We start from the raw sequence: 15,064 nt of genomic DNA on the forward strand, positions 1-15,064 counted from the left end.
TTCTAGCATTCAGATTAGCATTCGGTGCCGTTTGTGCGTTGGCCTCTCGCCCGCTCCGAGGGGATTGCCGCCTATATATGCCCGCCAGGGAAAGGTGACGAAACCATGACGAAAAAACAGTTTTACCAAACAAACCACGATTAAATGCGGAACGTGTGCTGCTGCGTTTCCCCCTGAGGCGCAAATCCCTATTAAAATATTTGATAATTGATAACATCTCACTTTTGCGACGCTCGACTTACTGCAGCGTGTTCTGGTCTCCCTTTGTGTGTATGTGTATGACTTTGGGAGCGTGCAGAAAATTTATTACCGAGGTTTGTAAGTACACGCACGCACGCATATAGCCGGGGACCTTTCTTTTGCATGCGCACACGAACGGTGACATTCTGTATGTGTGTGTGCTGAAGGAGAATGTGTTTTCCTTTCACCATCCAGGCGCCATTTTACGTGGTTTTGCGCGCTGGTTTCTGCCCTTGGGGAGAAAAATGCTTATCCGAAGGGTGGAGATAAAATGTGGATGGTCTGACTGTTGTAATCAATGCCTTAAGGCATATTTACACTGAACGAATAAAAAAAGTACGTGACAAGCAGCACAATAAATTTGCTCAAAACTCTCCTGAAGTTTGTCCTTTTAGTAAAGGTAAATGTGAACACTATGTAAGACCATTTTGACAAGAAAGAACCTTCATATTGCGTGAATCAACAGATCGACAATTAACTTCATCACTCGGCGACGACCCGGTAGGAGAGGACAGAGTGCTCGGATAAAACAACACAAAGGACATGAGTTCGAGCCTACTTAATCAATGGTAACTAAACTAACTGAAAAACCTTTATTTAATTATAGATAATCAAGGAATAAATTACAAAAATCAAAACTAATAATGAAACAACAGAAAATACTTAAATAAGTATTAACACTTGAGACCTTGCTTGTTTGTCTAAACTAGAAAACTTGTCTAAACAAAATTTTAAAAAATGAATTAAAATGACAGTTTTGCAACCATAACCAGCTGTGTAAATGCATCAAAAACATAAAAAATACATACCCCAAAGTAGAGACCACCCAACAGCTACGTATTTAGATAAAAAAGGGAAAACGCAAAAATTCAGCCTCCTGTCGTCAAATCATCGGTTAAAGAGAATTATTACCCCTGATAGCAACGGGTACAAAAAGCGTGCCCCTCTTACCTTTAAATAATACCCTACCTGGCGCACACACACACAGTGAACAAAAAGCGTGGATAATCCGACAGAGCGCCTTTTATCTTGTGTGAAGCAAATCCATATTTTCAAAGCTTCCGCGAGCCCAACTTTTTCTTTGAAGCTTTGCCGATATCATATCGGAAGGGGCCCCCTAAAAAAACCCAAATCCAAATGCAGTAATTTCACGCAAATTTTCCTCTCCAGCTGACAGTAGTAGTGGTTGTGTTCCCTCACTGCAGCAGCTCTCAGCTGATAGACGGGTAAAATAATACGTTTGGTATAAATGGCAATCAATTAGAGAGAGTTTTTTCGGGGTTTGTTTGTCCCTTCTCTGTGTGTGCTTGCTTTCTTTTCATCTTCTCTCGGCACGATGGCCTGCAATTGAAGGATGGGCGCGCACAACAAAATGCAGCTTATTATGATGAGGGTTGAAGAATCTGTGAAGCGAAGGGAGTTAAAATAACACGCACACAGCTAAGTGAAAGAGGAAAATAAAAAAAACACACACACACACACCAAAACCCCAGTTAAGCCCACAACAAGGGATCGATCGGAGCCGTGTGGCATAAAGATCCTACGGGATTCTGTGTCCCGAGGACCCTCCGACGTCCCAAAGCGTCACAGTTGATCACACTTTTCGATGCGTTCGTCGCTTCACCCTGTCCCACAAGGATCGACACACAGCATCAACTGCATTTTGGTGTGTAACGCACACCATCAGCATCACCGTCAGGCAAAGGCTACCAGAGTTTTGGGACACCCAGAAATATCGAGACCCTTCTTTTCGGGCACGGTAGTAGTAGTAGTTGCAGCAGCCCTTCGTCTCTCTCCAGGGGATTTCATCGAGCACCGGGGACCCGGAGCAGCACCTTTGATTTTCCAATTCAAAGGCATCGAATTTCCTGTAATGTGTGCCCGCTTCTGTGGCCTAGGGTCGCACAGAAAGCGTTAACGCGGGACAACAGCGGCAATTCAATGACACAAACAGGCTGGAGGAGGAGGAAACTCGAAATGCGAGGAGGAATTGGTCTCGCTGACGACAAAGCGCACATATGTTCCGCTGTTCCAGCCCAAAGTCAGGATGACATACATACACACGCACACACACAAACGCACACAACAAGCAACCCATAGTGCGCACGCGGCAACACGCCGTGGTCTCGGAATGTTGCACGGGGCCCTTTCCTTCTTGTTTCTGCTTCTACACTCTGTTTCTCCCTCACTATTGGTGGCGTGTGTAAGTGTGCCCTGGATGGAAAAATCATGGATGTAATAACAGCTGCTGCACCACACCAGCCATGTAAGGAGGAGTTGATGCTAGATGAGCCCAGCATCATTTGCTGCCAGGATGGAAGCGTTCCGGAAAGAAACACAGAAAAATGCGAGATGCTACTGTCGATGCCAGCCACGGCTGGAAGACACAGTTAGCTGATGCGACAGTGCTGGGGGGGAATTGGTCGATAATTGAGAAGCCGTGTGCACAAACAAGTACGCGACAGTGCTAGATTTAAATAGATATTGCGCTTAGATTCTGATGTTTCTAATGTAAACATTGCAGCCTTTGACGGTAATCGGAGGCGACTTGGGATTAGCTTCTTAGCAAAACGGGAAACCTTATCTACATGCATAGTTAGTTACATATATTGTTAGTTCAATACTTTTATAACTCAAATGAATCCAAAAAAAGTCGAATATACATCTAAACCTGTTTAAAAGACGAACTTAGGGCCAAGTATCACTACTCATCAAGAGTAAATTGAAAAAAATTTCATATTTAATTTACTATGTCTGTTAAACAAATACAATCTTAAATATCGCCTATAATGTACAAAACTCAATCTATTAACACAATTGAACTGCTTCAAAACTGGATCTATAATGTTTAAACCAATTTAACATGATGTATGGGTTTATCTCGAGCATGTGGCACAGTATCTCGACTCGTCATGATGAATTCTTCATATATCTTAAGCAAGTGGCACTCTAACTTGGATCGCAGTGGTGGTTTCTATGTTCATTTCAAGTAGACAACAATCGATCTCGACTCGTTATGATGATTTATAAGTTTATCTTAAACAGCAGGCACTCGACCCATAGTGATGTGAAAAAAGCAAATAACGAATGTATGTCATGCCACAGATTATAAATAAAGCTTCTACCCTATTCGCAATAAATAAAATGTCAAATTCATGCTGGTCACATTTTCGAAGTTAAATTTATATTCATAATTATCCAAACCATCCGTAAGTAAATTAAGCTACTTCATGCCTTTAAATGCATTGTAAAATGCACAAAAAAATAGCTCCCGAAACCCAAAATCTACCTCTCACTTCCGCAATCCACGATATTATAATTAATGTATCATTTATCACGCCTCACCAAGAGGTCGCACTCGAAACAAACAGTTAGTAACTTTTACAGATTATCTCAAATCAAGCCCTCATTTCGATGTCCCGCCTTAACCATTCTCTTACCACTTGAACTTGGCCCAACAAAAAACAGATTATCGACCACCACACCAAGGGCCACCCAACACCACCAACTCTCTTCGATAATACTTTTTAATGCTTTTCATCATTGCTTCTTCCTTTCACGCCTATACCACCACCACCCCAACACACCAAAAGTAGGCATCATTTACAACACCGGAATCCGTGGCCCGAAAAGCCACCACCGGGGATTGTGCAAGAGGGAAACCCCTACCCAATCCACCCTGGAAGGAGGCGCGATTTTTCTGGTGACTAAGATATCAAATCGTCATCATTGTCAGACAACGGGGAGCCACCGATATATAAAAAGTTTCGTGTTTCCAGGCCCCGAAAAAAAGCCCATGCGGTAATCTTTAATTCCTTCATTAGTCCGTGCGCACGCCACGATTGTACGTACATCAGGGTAGTGGTTTATTCCCCGCGCAGTACACCCTCCTGCTATCGACCTTCTTCTTTTCGGAGTCAAAACTTAGGGGAACTTGGTAGAAACGGCAGCAGGAGCAAGGTTACGATGCGCTATACGCTGAGGCCGAGGGCCAGAGTTTCATGTTTTACGATCGTGCATTTGTACAACAAAAGACCAAAGGGGGCACCACCACGAAAATCACCATCACGGGGCATATATCTCGTGTACCTACGGAGGGTTAAAGCCGATGGATAGTAAGTAATAGGGAAGGAACAAAAAATACCATTCTCAAATTTCCTCTGCTCAGGTTCCAGGTTCATTGGCGTATTTTGACGGGATTTCTTGATGTCATTGAACTTGAATTTTCGGGACAACAAGACAAGGTATGAAATTCAGAAAAAGAGCATCGTAATTTGTTTTTTTTTTTTTTTTTATTAAGGAGTAACGGTCCAAAAAGGCCGTATTGCTTAATCATCGTAATTTGTTAGTCACTGTGGATCTTTGGCATCGTAATTTGTTAGTCACTGTGGATCTTTGGCTTGAGAGATAGACGACATTTAGAATTATAATAGAATTAACGGTTGAGTTTGTCCCAAGAAGAGAGGGAATAAACCAACTCCACATATTCTCATTTTTTACCCCCTAAATCTATATGTCATACCAATCATCTTTCAACAAAAGAAGATCTGGTTCAATCTGAAGTTGTCATTTTGCCGGCAAATAAACGTCATCCAATTGGTTCCTTAATTATTTTCCCCCCATAAATATGCTTTTCACCAAGGTTTCAAATTGGGCATTAAATGCATGTGTCTCCGGCAGACACAAGCAACCGAAAATTGACGCTATTGGAAAATAAACGTCACCGACACACACTGCAAAGGAACCGTTTACAAAGAAATGCTAAATCTCAGCCTCATTTAACGGTTCGCTGCTTACTCCGCACGGGTATTCCTCTGCTGCACACAAAACGGGGACGATGTGTCAATTACCGAGCGCGTTGTCGTCTGTCGCAGACATCTCCCACTCGCCCAGACGATGTCACACAGCCGAGAGGAGTCACTTCTTCTCTCCGACATTTATCCAGCAGTGTGTCATTTTTCCGGCGCGTGGCTTGACGGGAAAAACGTGACCAAACCATATCGGTAACGGAAAGCGATGCGAACCGCTCTCGCGCGCCCAACACACACACCACACCGGCGGCACATGATGATATGCCCCCGAACACAAAAAGTGTAAATTGATTGTGATGTGAGCGCGAGCGTGCCCGATACGCTAAAAGGTGTTGAGGACTAATTGATATGTGAGAGTGTGTAGGGGGTGCGAGGTGTCTGCGAGGAGGTTGCGAGGAGTCGATGGGTTTCTCAAGAGAAACGAACGATGCTGAAGGAATATGATTGAGCAAGATGTTCAAATTGGCTTTGTATATTTGTCTGATGGATTGATGGGACAATTACTTCACGTTGTTAGGCAATACATTGAGCAGTGTACAGGATTATTAGAAACTTCATTTGACATATTTTTTTAAAGTAGCCTCGGCAAATACTAAAGGGGGCCAACACTAAAAATCAATAAATAATGAACGTTACTAGTGATGAGTAAAGAAATACTCTCCGATCCGATTCCAAAAATTTATGAAACAATCTTTTGGAGTCGGAGTCGAAGTCGTCTGGAGTCAGTGTCAGAGAAGTCTAAAGACCGAGCCGGAGTCATTTGGAGTCGTAGTCAAAGTAGTCCAAAGTCGGAGTCGCCCGGAATTGGAGTCGTCCAGAGTCGAAGTCACCCGGAGTCGGAATCGGGTCAGAAGCGTGGTTGCGCTCCAGAGAGCACATCAACGGTACACATACGTAGTACACAATATTGACAACATAAGAAAGAGGTATTCTTCAGAATGTAAGACCCTAAAATCTGACAATCTCAAAATTTAAGCGGTAGTTTCCATTAGCTTAGTTCAGGTGTGAGAAGAATGATTGGTAGTCTTAATTATGAATATAAACAAATCTCTGGAGATTTTAAAATTACCTCAGGATCCGTGGTTTAGCAGAAAACGATTACGGATACGAAAATATTGATTCTAGGTAATTGAAGTATTTCTGCATTTGGTCATCAAGAAATGATCAAATGATATTCATTTCTTTTTTATACTAATTCTTGAACTACTTCGAAGAATACACGAACAGGAATAAAATCTTAAGTATAACACCAAAACCAACACAACAAGCAATTCTTCATGCCAGTAAATAACGGAAATAAAATACTGCACTAGTTTAGGATAACATTACTGATCCCCCAACTAAACCAGGAAGCATATAAAACACCTCTTCCCTCCGAACCCTTAAACGATTCTCTTCCACCCTTCTCAGTGTTCCCTCACCAAACCCACATGGCATCCATGAAAGATGTTGCCCATCGGAAACCTATACCAAACAACGACGACTGCGTCCGCTCCCTCCAGACGAAGATTGCAAGCAATTCTCCTTGTTCCCCCCGGGGCGCGCTTACTTTTATTTCGCCTGCAGGACACACCGCTTGAAGAACACCGCTTCCAGCATTATAAAGATTCCCCCAAAAACCGAAAAAGAAACACAAACTCACAGGAACCAAATTTAAAGGCGAGTCCTGTGTGTGTGTATGTGGTATCGTCAAACACTTAGAGCCAAACATGGCGCTCCACCACTGTTAGGTCCCGCGGGACGTGCCTCGGAGAAATAAAACTCCCTTTCCAGACACAGCTCCGGTTCCGGTTGTTGGTGTTGTTGCTGTTGTACCAGTAATGGTTTGTGCGGTTAATCCACACACCGGACTTAATATACACTTTATTCCCTTTCCAAGCGCACTAAGATATCCTTCCCATCCCGATTTCTCCCCATCTCTCACCCAGACACACCCGACGACCAAACATGAGCTCAATTTGGATGTGACGCCGCCTAGAATTTTCGGGCGAGGGCGAATAATTCCCCGTTTTCGGTGGTGTAAAAAGTTTTTCCTTACTGGCCAGTTTTCCACCGCTGCACTCTTGGTTGTGGACTTGGGAAATGAAAGTCACTGGTAGCGCGCGCCGGAGGCGGTTGTTGCTGCTGAATCGTGGTTTTCGGTCGATGAATTTCCACGGCCACCGCATGGTACACAAATCCCAACGGATTCATCGTTGCGGTTGCGGAGAAACATCTCCGGGCAAAATGGGGGAAATAGTGCTGGGCGAAGGTGTATAACATTAGAGAGCGTGTACATTTTGGTAAACCAAATACAACATATCCAGAGGCCAAAAAGACACACATATACACACACAACCACAAATGGTGCATATTTTATTCAGCTGCATTCCTCAGGAAATGGAAGGACACACCGGATATATTGCTTTACATTAACGACGAGAGAGAGTGTGCATTGAAGAATAGTGTGCCTCCATGGATGTGGATGTTCGGGCATACTATTCCAGTTTAAATTGTAGAATAATATATATACATCCCGTGTGTACATCATACAACTCCATCGTAATGAGATGTTTGGAACTATTGAACCTTCAGACATTCACCTCGGTGTGTACGCGAGAGCGCATCCTGCAAGAAGGCATCCCAGCATCTCCGGTCAATTTCAACTCCGAAAAGGAAACTGATGTTACTTCCCCTCCCCCAAAAAGCGTTACTTCAGTTATGCCATTTTAATGAACAACTTCTAACAGCATCGAATTGCACTCTGGTGAGACGTCTGTGAATCGTCTGTGTGCTTTAGCCGCCGCCTCTCTCGGCCGAGTCAGATATTTTTAATGGTCCTCGCTGGCTTTCAGGGTGGTGGTTGTGGTTTCCTTTTTTAATGTGCTCTCCCCAGGTTCTTACTGCCACCAGCTCTTCCAGACATGCAGTAGCAGCATCATCAGAACCAGCGGGAATCGTAAAGTTTGGCAAGGAATCCACCACCCGCAAAACCTGCCCTCATGCTGCTCCACACCATCGATACCACATTTATGTCTTGTGAGGCCTTGCACAGCAAGCACAGCAGGATCTTTGGGAAGTTGTAGGAAAGGAACCTTTAAATGTTTCGTTGCACGTTGCAAATGCGAGCTTCCGCGTCTGGCGGGCGCAGACCAGACAGTGGGATATAGTGTAAGAAAGATACATTCGTAACGATGTTTGCATTAGTGTGTGGGGTTTGTGCTTGAAATTGTTAACGATTTTCGAAAGATGTTCCCCTGGTTTTTTGCACTCACACAGATGCCATTTTATTATCATTATTGAAATGTGAGATGAGTGCTACCAGCACAGACAGGAGCGCTTGGGGGGATATCAAAATTGAAGAGCAAAAATTTAGTTTAAAATCGCTTAACCCCCCTCATCAGACACGCGCATCGAAAGAGCGGTAAATTGTTACGTTTTGACTCGCACTCATAAATTATCACCAATCAAATCAAACCAACCCTTTACACACGCTGCCAAAATTGAAGCATATTTTCTTCGCATTTTTTACGTTTTCTCTTTCCTAACGGAGCAGAGCGGAGTGAGGTTATCTAAATTATAGGTTGTGCACCGTTGTGAACAGCAGAAAAGCCAAATTCGACCGCTTTGGCACACAACACACAGCAGGCGCACAGAGTTGATTTGCACCAAAACTACACTCTTACTCTAATAAATTCAATATATTCAATGCGAGATAGAAAGGCAAATAATCAACATTCAACAACAACCGTCCGATGATGCCAGATCTAAAGGGCTTTCAATCGCTTTTCCATTTGAAAGCCTCCCGATTGCTCTCGACTTGGATGAGAAGTAATTTTGGGAATCAATGGGCTCTTTCTTCTGGGAATTTTGCATTGGAGCTAAAAGCCGAGCATAATATTTTGATTAAACTTAAGTGCTAAATAAACAGATCGTAAAATCACACTCATTTCGCTTACCATTTTTCGATGTTTTGAATATCTTTTGAAGATGGAGCAGGTTCCTATATCTCGATTGCGGTTTTACTATTCTTTCATCAGCTGGACTCTATTCGATTGTTATATTTCATGATCTTTAGAAAGGGAAATTCTTTTTACCATGAAATTATTTCCCTTTTTAACACAAAAAACGTTGCTTTATACTTCACGCACTTCTCGCCTTCACGCAGCAGCTTGTATTACATTTTTCATTATTTTTTGCACTTCTTTTATGCCATTTTCTTCTGTTTTCTTCAATTTACGTTTAACATTATTTCACATACTTTCAGCAACTAGCACAAGAACTGCACATACATTCACTTGCTGTAATAAAATCGATTTTTTTTTTAAATTACTTATTATCTTTGGCAAAAAAATCCACTTTAATCATTTTTTTATGATTATTATTATTATTTTTGCTTTTGTGACTCGTGTCCACCTCAAGCTATAGGTGTTTTTGCCGAGACATCATCAACAAGGTCGTCCATCATGGATATCTCGGAAAACCAAATGTATGGCACGTGGACAAACCAACACTCTGATTGTTGCTCATTGTTGCTCAGAATAAAGAAAGGGAAGAAAATAATACAACAATACAGCGTTGGCCATTCCATCACCACACGCACACACACGCATCATCAATTTTCTTCCCTGCCAGCCAAAACAATGCCCGAGAAATAAAAATCCCGTCGAAAAAAAAAGCAAAATCAAAAACAAAAACCGTATGACACCGTTTTACACCAGAAAACACAACCCGGAGTCCCATAAATCGCCATCAATAATAATAAATGGCCCTAACACATAAAAGCATTTCGCTTTCGCAGTGCGTGTGCATGCGTGTATTGCGTTTCCCTTTCCCTTCCGTTTCCCCTTCACGGATTTCCCTTTTTTGTGTTTTGGTCTGTCTCTGTATCGTAGCAGTGTTTTTTCTAACGAAAAAAAATGCAAAACACTACCAAAAACCGTCCTTCTCGCGCTAGACGGCGAACCTCTTAAATCCGCTTGCCCGGGCAAGGAGTGAGGTTAATGGCCTAAAGTGATACCACATTGTAGCAGCAGCACACACCTTCGGGTATGCAATCTCCTCTTTTGTGTTTGGTTAAAATGGCCCAAAAGCGCATGCCGATAAAAGGCGAAAAATAGCTCAAGCGAGCAGCACCACACACGTCCGCCACACGACTGCCTTTTGTAATCATTTCACTGGAAAAAATCAAATTTCCCACAAAAGAAGCACGTGCAGGAGGACATTTCAGTGTGTCAGCGAAAAAACAAGGCAACAGCGTGGAACTAAGCGCAGAAAGCCTCAAAAAGAAGAAAGCCATGATTTAACGATTTGTGTGACGTTTGACACGTCCTTACCACACCACCATGGGGCTGTGTGGATGGAGGGAAACACATATCAGGAAGAGAGAGACGCGGCACGGACGGACACCGTCTGATAAATCCTTTGATTTATGGAAATAAAGGAAGGTTAACCCTGGGGTCTCCTCCTCTCCTAACGATCGTTGACGATACGCGTATTTGTGTGGTAGTAGGCGGTGGAGCCAACCTACAGGATGATATTCCGCCATTGCTTATCGTTTCATTCCGACGGAACACAAACGTGTAATGTGGAAATAAATCTTCGTTTGAAACACTGCAAGAACACACATAATTCAAATAAATTGAGCGTAGGTACGCACAGACACACACGGAGGGAAATAAAAGAGAGGTTATGGATATAACGCAGATCGTTCCGCAAGTATTCCTTGGAATGCAATCCCTTGTGTGAAAACACCTTTCAGCACCGCTATTTCAGTATCACAGGATCCAATGAATTCTTCGCAAAAAAAAACTGCGGGTTCGTTGTCTACTTGTTCGCAACATTATTTCTGCTGTAATTAAAAAAGATTCACCAAAAATTCCATCTCGCTACCGGCCGCTTTTTGAACACCACACTTCCGCCATTTATCTTGGGAGCTACTGAACCACCACACGGCACTAACGAAATCCTTCTGCTCGCGCTTAGCAGACGACGAACGCGCGTACCGTTGCCAACTTCGATTAGAGCACGAGCCGGTGCAGTAAATTCGCGGTGCTGTCAAAAGCGCAAAACGTCAAAAAGGCACCAACAACTACACCACCAGATTCTCCCTCACGATTGCTTCAAGAACACGCACAGTTTGCCCTTTTAATAAATTTCTGAACGATCTGAATTTTGCCTTCACGTTTCTTGCCCCTTACACACCCGGCACTCGCCAAATTGCTTATTGCACTAATCTTCTGCAGCAATTAAATCATTAGCATACACACACTCTACACACACACACACACACACACACGTGCTCACACACTGACACGCATTCGGTACGCACACGGTTTCCTTTTCTCTAATAAAAACCATTCCCCCGTGGGTCTCATCATCTCATACTTGGGAGGGCACAACAGAGCACATTCTGCCGCGAGAGTTGCTTCCTGGGTGAAAATGTGACTATTAATAACTCTCCCTTGCTCCCTTTTGGGGCAGATTACGGTGGTAAGGGCAAAGGAGGGGGGGGGGGGGGGATTGCACCGGCCGCACGCACATCGCCGCGGTGTCGTAAAATGCATTTTATTGCAACCGTCGATCGAATCCTCGCCTCCGTCGTCCATATTGATGGTGAAAAGTAGGCACTGGCAGTACCATACGGAACCACTTTTTTCGGAGTTTTGCCCAGTTTTCAGCACTTTTTAACCTCACAACGATCGACGTTTTTGCATACAAAAGGAAGAGGAGCGCATCAGCACCTGAACACTAATGGAACATGAACGATCAAGGATTAATTTTAGAACTCCCGGCCGCATTAGCCACACACTATCGATGAGGTTAGGGATTAAGCAAACTGCTTCAAACGTGGTTTTTATATCGGCACACCACACAATACACACAATTCTGACGCAAAAACATCTCTTTTACCTGCACGCAACACAAACGGAATGATTCCGCGTTGAACGTTGACCCCCGGGTGGTGTCCGGTTGGTATTGTGGCAAATTTCGCACAAAACACGCCGCGTATTGTTTTCCGAGCCTGCACACCGCGCACACTATTCACACACGCGCGCGCTGAACCGGCAACAAACCTTCGACAGCACCACACGCTTCCGCACACACCGAAGGGAAGAAACTAAACGAATGTTTTCGGTCGCCGCTGCGTTGGAGCGGCTTTCGTTCAGTTTTCCAGCCTCGCGCGACCCGAACCATCGTTCGGTTTGAAAGAGCGAGAGCGAGAGAGAAGCAAATAAAAATCGTAAACAACACGAGCTTAACGAAACTTTGCTCGCGTTGTTGCGCTCACTCTCTCTCTCGTGTTTGGGGACAGTTTTGCTCTCGCTGGAATTCTTTTTTTTCTTTGTGTCGTGTTTGTTCTCTTTTGTGCGTTTTTTGGGTAGCAGGGTTCGTCAGGAGAGTAAAAAAATGCATGGAGAGCACACAGCGAATGTCGCATCCAGCGGGGAAGAAAGTGATGCGTTACCCAGGGAAAAGCGTAACGCGTTACAAATCTACTGGAAGGTGTTGGAAAGAGTTATTACTCTAGAAATCAATTAATAAATCGATTAGTTTGGATTCGTTGCGACTATGTGTGCCTTGAATCGTTTCCAGTAAATGTAGTTGAATGTTGTAATGAGTGTAACGAATGATGCCGGACTAAAACCCGGATTTTATTTAATGTTCAGTTTATCGCCAAGGAGTTATTTTGTCCAAAAATTTTCAAATGCCAAAAAAAAAAAAAAAAAATTTAATCGTGTAGAATCGCGAAAAGGTCATTATCAACCAGATTTTTAATATGCATTCTATTAAATGTGTAATTGAGCAAATTAACGCTAAATTTATCAACTAAATTTTGGTTGACATTGATTACGCAAAAATCAGGTTTACGCAGTTACGCGAAGCAAACAACAATACATAAAAAAAGAAAAATGTCACCGGAACGCTTATATTTCCTAGCTTGGGAAAAAAACTGTAGGGGAAAGCGGGGCAAAATGGGCATGTGGGGCAAAATGGGCACCCTCTATTTAAGCATTATTTGACTACAAAGATACTTTCCAATGCTCAAAATGTATTCATTAGAGTGTTCTATGAACACCATGTAAGTTTCATAACCCTTACATAACAAATAACTAAGAAAAATGCAAAATAAGGTTTAGCAGCATATTGATGTAATTTTTGCCACTTCGAAAATAAGCATAAACGTGTGTCACAGGGATGCGTTGAAGTTTTTAATGATATATTTTTAAAGATATGATATTTCTTTACAATTTGTCGGAAGCAATCAAGGCGATTGAATTCGTATTTTTACTAATATAACAAAAAATACAAAAATGCTACACGTGGGGCAAAATGGGCAGTTACTCTTGGGGCAAAATGGGCAGATGCTTTTGACATACGGCGCTTGGTGAGGCTATGGTGTTGTATTTGTCGCCTCAATAATGATAACAGGCACAGCTTCAAAACATTCGATTTTGTAGATTTAAACGTGTAAAAACTGTTATAATTTTGATAACATATTTTTGGAAGAATTTTAAGGGCTTTTCTGACCAGCAAATCAAAAGAAAGAACGAAAAATACATTTCACGAAACGTGCGCAAAAGCATAGACCATTACCTAAGCGCAGTTGTTGTGGCCCATATTGCCCCAGTGTTTTGACGTTTCACAGTTTGTTTACATATGCCCACTTTGCCCCAGGGCTATGCCCATTTTACCCCGTGTGTCAAAATAGCTTCTCGTAAAACATCAACTTTTATTTTACATTATTTTATTGTTTTTAAGTTGTTTTCATTCTATGTGGCAATTTTAATCCATAGATAAATGGTGGAGGCATACAATAATGAAAGAAAAATTGTGTTTTGTGGCATATTCAAAGGAATATTCAGTAAACTGCTTAACATGCCCATTTTGCCCCGCTTTCCCCTACATGGGAAATTCCAAATCCATCAAACTCGACACATGGTTTCGAAGACAGAGGTTGATAATTGTGTGAATATAAATGCATAATTTCTTAAGACATTAGTACCTACTACCTTTGACAATACCTTTGAAACTGTGGGAGCGATTAAAAGACGATGTAAACCGTTCTAAGAGTGAACTAAGACTAACTACATTTATTCGATATTCAGTGTAACCACGGTTGCTGTAACCAATGGCTACTTGATTACAACTAAGACATTGCTATAAGCAATCCACCACAGAGTCCCCCTCAGTTACGCCAAGAACCGAACACGGTGACCGGATGGCGTAACTTTTGTTCTTTCGTTATCTTCATTCGAATCCTTTTCGCAAATATATGCTGGTTTAATACGATCAATCGAAATCCTTCGTTTCTCACCGTTCATATTTAAGTCCATATACTTTTCATGCCTTTCGATTATTTGAAAAGGTCCCTCGTATGGGTGTGTAAGAGGCCGCTTGACTGAATCGATTCGAACAAAAACGCTTTTGCAACTTTGCAAGTCCTTCGGAACAAATACCGATCGTTTGTCATGATGCGAGTTTCTGATTGGTCCAATTTGTTGCATGGTCCGGCAAAGCAGTTTGGCAAACTCTGAGCGACATATTTCCGTCTTCGAGGGTTCCAAAAAATCGCCAGGAATTCGCAGTGGCTGTCCGTATGTCATCTCGGCAACAGAACAATCGATATCTTCCCTGATAGCAGTTCGCAAACCGAGCAGGACCAACGGCAGTTTATCGCACCAACGTTTCGAATCGACACAAGTGAGCGAAGTTTTTAACGTTCGATGAAAACGCTCGATAAGACCGTTAGCTTCGGGATGATACGCTGTAGTACGAATACGGAGAGCCCCAAGAAGCCGCGTCAATTCCGTGAACAATTCGGATTCAAATTGTCGTCCTTGATCGGTCGTGATTGTTTCTGGAACACCAAACCGAGAAATCCAACATTCGCAAAATGCTTTAGCGACTGTTTCAGCTAATATATCTGGCAAAGGAACTGCTTCCGGCCAACGACTAAACCGGTCGATCATCGTTAATAAATACCGCTTTCCGTTCGACGTCGGAAGTGGTCCAACCAAATCGATATGAAC

General features: G+C 42.7%; 1 protein-coding gene across 5 annotated transcripts in view; it reads right to left on the reverse strand.

Annotated features, from left to right (window-relative positions):
• LOC1270986 (roundabout homolog 2) overlaps positions 1 to 12,146 on the reverse strand; it is a 117,914-nt gene extending 105,768 nt beyond the window's left edge. For all 5 annotated transcript variants that reach the window (XM_061662651.1, XM_061662652.1, XM_061662650.1 and 2 more), the window contains exons 1-2: positions 11,943 to 12,146; positions 8,990 to 9,331 (exon numbers count right to left, since the gene is read on the reverse strand). The gene's annotated coding sequence lies outside the window, so the exon portion shown is untranslated. The remainder of the gene's footprint in view (positions 1 to 8,989; positions 9,332 to 11,942) is intronic.
• Positions 12,147 to 15,064: the final 2,918 nt, after the last annotated feature.

The sequence above is a fragment of the Anopheles gambiae genome, chromosome 3 (genome assembly GCF_943734735.2).
Source record: "Anopheles gambiae chromosome 3, idAnoGambNW_F1_1, whole genome shotgun sequence".
NCBI classification, from domain to species: domain Eukaryota; kingdom Metazoa; phylum Arthropoda; class Insecta; order Diptera; family Culicidae; genus Anopheles; species Anopheles gambiae.